At 41.8% G+C, this 5120-nt stretch overlaps 1 non-coding gene across 1 annotated transcript; it reads left to right on the top strand.

Annotated features, from left to right (window-relative positions):
* The first annotated feature begins 1063 nt into the window (after positions 1-1063).
* On the top strand, positions 1064-1136 carry TRNAG-CCC. Its single transcript has one exon. It is a non-coding gene; the product is annotated as a tRNA-Gly (tRNA).
* The last annotated feature ends 3984 nt before the right edge of the window (positions 1137-5120 follow it).

Below are 5120 nucleotides of genomic sequence, written 5' to 3'. Positions count from 1 at the left end.
ATATAAAATCAATGTGCAAAAATCAGGTGTACTTCAACATACTAGCCGTGAACAATCTGGAAAAGGAAATTCAGAAAACGTCAATTCATAAATCCATGTTTATCCTTCTGCCAATATAACACTGAATTAATTGATGTACCTTTATGGAAAGATTTGCAATCAGGTAGTGTAAGTCCTTCAACTTTGTTCTTTCTGAAAATCATTCTGGTGATCTGAGACCTTTTATGTCTCCTTATAGATTTTAGAATCAGTTTATCGATTTCTGTAAGAAAGCCTGCTGGGATTTTGACTGGGATATCTTTATCTCTTGAACCTGTTTCTCTCCATCTTAACCCCAGTTACCACCCTAACACACGACCGGGTGAACAAGAGTCTGTTAACTGGCATGCAGGCATGATCAGTCACTTCAGTTGTGTCTGACTCTTTGTGACCCCGTGGACTGTAGCCTTCCAGGCACCTCTGTTCAAGGGATTTCCCAGGCAAGAATAATGGAATGGGTTGCCATTTCATCCTCTGGAGTATCGACCCAACCCAGGGATCAAACCTGTGTCTCCTGCATTGGCAGGCAGGTTCTTTACCACTGATTCACCTGTGAAGCCCTCTATTAACTGGGAGGAAGGATAAGTTAGGGGTTTGGGCTTAATATATACTAATTAACATATATTAATTAATATACTAATATATAAAATAGATAATCAATAAGGACCTACTGTATAGCATAGGGAACTATCCTTTATATTTTGTAATAACCTATAAGGGAAAAGAATCTGAAAATATATAATATATATAGCTGAATCATTTTGCTGTATACCTGAAGCTTACACAACATTGGAAATCAACTCTACTTTAATTAAAAAAAAAAAAAGACTACTAACTGGTCCCCCGTCTCCACTTTGCCACTTTCTCAATCTGTTATTCACACTGCAATTGAACTGGTGTTTTCGAAACATGTATCTGATCATGCCACCATCTTCAAAGATATCCCATTATTCTCGGAATAAACACTAACCTCTTACATGCCCTATAAGCAGGGGTTATATTCAAAATAGTCTAAATAGGGACATCCCTGGTGGTCCAGTGGTTAAAACTCTGCACTCCCAATGCAGGGGGCCTTGGTTTAATCCCTGGCCAGGGAACTGGATCACACATGGCACAACTAAGAGTTCATAAAGAACAGTGAAAGGTCCTGCATGCTGCAACCAGAGGTCGAAGATCCTGCGTGCTACAACTAAAAGACCTGGTGCAGTCAAAAAAAAAAAAAAAATCTAAATATTTAGCAACCAACACTGTGCAGTTACTGACCATCAGAACAGACGCCAGCATCTTGGAGCAGTACTTATGAGCTTAGCGTAGGAGCTATTTACCATCCGCTTCAGAAGAGTGTTGGGCTTCCCTAGTGGCTCAGAGGGTAAAGAATCTGCACAAAATGCGGGAGACCCGGGTTCGATCCCTGGGTCAGGAGGAGCCCCTAGAGGAGGGAATGGCAACCCACTGCAGTATTCATGCCTGGAGAATCCCATAGACAGAGGAGCCTGGCGGGCCACAGTCCATGGGGTCTCAAAGAGTCAAACACGACAGCGACTAACACTTTCACACTTTTCAGAAGAGTGTTACATTGGAGCAGATTGGCTGAACACCAGGCCTGCTTCCAGGGCCTTCTGTGGCCTGGCGTCAACCCACTCTTCTGGTTTTATCTCCTGCCCTCCCTGCTCAAGTCACACTGTCTTCTTTGAGTCACTTGAAAATACCTACCACACAGCCACCCAAGAGTCCCCAGGCATTGTTCCCTCCGAAAACATCCTTCTTCCCTCCCTCACTTAGCAAACTCTCACCCATGCTCCCTGTCTCGACTCTTTAACTCAGATTCCTCAGGAAGCTGCTCTGACTTCCCTGGAGAGGTGAGACTCCCCAGTAACCGTCCCTCATGGCGCCATGTTCTTCCCTGTTCTTGAAGTCGTCACACTTGAAGTTATAAATATCTTTACCTGCTTACTCAAGTAAGCCTCTCTCCTAAGCTCCAAGAGGGCAGGGATCATGCCTTCTTTTCTCTACCATCATGTCCATAGCTCCAACCCAGTGCCTGGCACCTACTGGGTGCCAGGTGACTGATAAATATTTGTCAAAAAAATGAATTAAAAAGCCAACTCAGGGAATTCCCTGATGCTCCAATGGTTAAGACTCTGTGCTTCCACTGTAGGAGGCACAGGTTTGATCCCTGGTTGGGAACTAAGATCCTGCATACTGGGCAGCCAAAAACCCAACTCAGAGGAAAATAAATATCATAGGATATCATTCATATGCAGAATCCAAAACAAAAGAGATACAAATGAATTTATTTTCAAAACATAAACAGACTCACAGACATAGAAAACAAACTTATGGTGACCCAAGGGAAAAAAAGGAGGAAGAATAAGCTGGGAGTTTGGGATTAACAGATATGCACTACTCTATATAAAACAGATAAACAATAAGGACCTACTGGGGCTTCCCTGGCGGTCCAGTGATTAAGAATCCACCTTCCAATGCAGGGGATGCAGGTTCGATCCCTGGTCAGGGAACTAAGATCCCATGTGCCTTGGGGCAACTAAGACTGTGCACCACACTAGAGAGAAGCCCACATGTCTCATGCAAGAGCCTGCATGCTTCAACTAAGACCCAACACGGCCAGATAAAGACACACGTAAAGACCAAACAAACAAACCCTAGAACCTACTGTATAGCACCGAAAACTATACTCAATATCTTGTAATAATGTAATAAAAAAGGATATGGAAAAGAATTTGCATATATATATATATATATATATATAAAACTGAATCACTTTGCTATATACCTCGTCCTTGTAAATCAGCTGCAGCCATGAAATTAAAAGACGCTTAATCCTTGGAAGAAAAGCTATGACCAACCGAGTCAGCATATTAAAAAGCAGAGACATTTCTTTGCCAACAAAGGTCCCTCTAGTGAAAGCTATGGTTTTCCCAGTAGTCATGTTATGGATGTGAGAGTTGGACCATAAAGAAAACTGAGCACTGAAGAATTGATGCTTTTGAACTGTGGTCTTGGAGAAGACTCTTGAGAGTCCCTTGGACTGCAAGGAGATCCAACCAGTCCATCCTAAAGGAAATCAGTCCTGAATGTTCATTGGAAGGACTGATGCTGAGGCTGAAACACCAATACTTTGGCCATCTGATGTGAAGAACTGACTCACTCACTGGAAAAGACCCTGATGCTGGGAAAGATTGAAAGCGGGAGGAGAAAGGGACGACAGAGGATGAGATGGTTGGATGGCATCACTGACTCAATGGACATGAGTTTGAGTAAACTCCGGGAGTTGGTGATGGACAGGGAGGCCTGGCATGTTGCAGTGCATGGGGTCACAAAGAGTCGAACATGACTGACCAACTGAACTGAACTGACTGAACTGTAAACCAACTATGCTTCAATAAAGTAATAATAATAGTAATAAGAAAAGCCAAACTCAGTTCATCTCCTCTCAAACCTTTTCTTTCTGAGTTTCCCATTTTGGCTTATGGCATATCTACCTAGTTGCCATAGCAAAGGATTGGGAAATCATCCTAGATTCCTCCTTTATTCCATCATTAAGATGGATGTCATATCCTATTGGTTCTACCTTCTGAAATCTGTTGCTACCTCAGCTCATTTCTTGTTGGGACTGGAGCAGATTTCTCCATAGTTGTCTCATCTCCAGGTCTGAATTTACTTGGTTCATTCTGCACTCTGAACCTGACCAGGTTAGTCCCCTGTGTAAAGTACTGCAGGGTCAAGTTCAAATTCTCTCCTGATCTCGGTCTTGCTCATTTCCAAAGCCAGTTGTCTATGGCCATTCATGGTACATCCCACATGCTCTCGTATTCCTTTAGTGAGAATGAGCAACCCTGGATATAGTAGGGCCCAGATTTCATCGACTCTATTTTTAGAACTCAGCATCATGTCTGGCTTGGAGAGTGAAATGCACAAATGTTTGTGGCACTGAATGGAAATGAACAAGACTTATTTTTTGTCCTGGTGTGCTAGCTGTCACAACAGTGCAGTACAGTGAAGATGGTTCACTGCAATGACAGTAGTCATTAAGAAATTGATTGAATTATATGTATAAACTTAATACACTACATCTTGCAAAGATGTCAAATGAGGATGATTATGATTTTAAAGTTTTGATTTAAAGGCATAGTGGTTCAACTGTGTCAGAGAGTCAGATATGCAAAAACACATTCTGTGAGTCCTTGGGTTATTGGGACTATTTGACTATGATTTAATAATATTGTGCTTCCCTGAGAGTGGGGTGGGGTGGGATGGGGGAGGCTTAGCAACATTTGTGAGTTTGACATAAACTTTCTTAAATTTCATATTTATACCATTTTTTCCTGTTCCTTCAAATTATTGTCTTATCAGAAACAGTTGCTAACTTCTAATTGCTTGTTTTTATTTGCTTCTCTGAGACATGGTGTTTGGAGTTAAAATTACACTTAGGTTTAAAGTGTGGCTTGAGCAGTCTATAGACAAGGATGTATGTGATTCAACAGGCTGTGGGAAGAAATGATGCTAACAGGTACCACAGCAGATGCAGTCTTCTTAAGGGGCCAAATTTCCATCTGTTGAAGGCAGCTGGCAAACCAAGACTGGGAAATAAAAACCAAGCAGAGAGGGCTTCAGATACATGGTATAAGTCTAATTTAAACTAGGAAACTTCATCCAGGAGCTGAGAAGCATAATTTGAAGACGCAATTTTAGTGAGGGGTGGGGGAGAGTCTGGGGAGCCGATGTAGTCAGAAGGCTGAATAAGACATTATAATTATAGCATTTGAGGCGCTACGATTTTTCTAATAGGTAGTATGAACAGTTAAAAAGATTAACTGATAATTATCTCTGTTTTCCTACCAGAAAAAATGACTTTGCCTCTAAAGGTATGTAAAATGGTGTCAACCGCTTCGGTGCTGATCCCCACCATTCAACTTGGAAATTCCATTTGGAATTAACATCCCACCTTAAACTCTCCCCCCAGAAGTGAGTGATCTCCTAATAATTGACGCCACCTTATTGGAAGGGACCTTTGTGTAATTCTGTGAGTGTATCAAGTTTGATCAGCTTTCCACTGTAGA

This window comes from Cervus canadensis, chromosome 3 (genome assembly GCF_019320065.1).
Source record: "Cervus canadensis isolate Bull #8, Minnesota chromosome 3, ASM1932006v1, whole genome shotgun sequence".
Classification (NCBI taxonomy): Eukaryota; Metazoa; Chordata; class Mammalia; order Artiodactyla; family Cervidae; genus Cervus; species Cervus canadensis.
The sequence above is the reverse complement of the archived record's forward strand: the minus strand, read 5'-3'. Positions and strand labels throughout refer to the sequence as shown.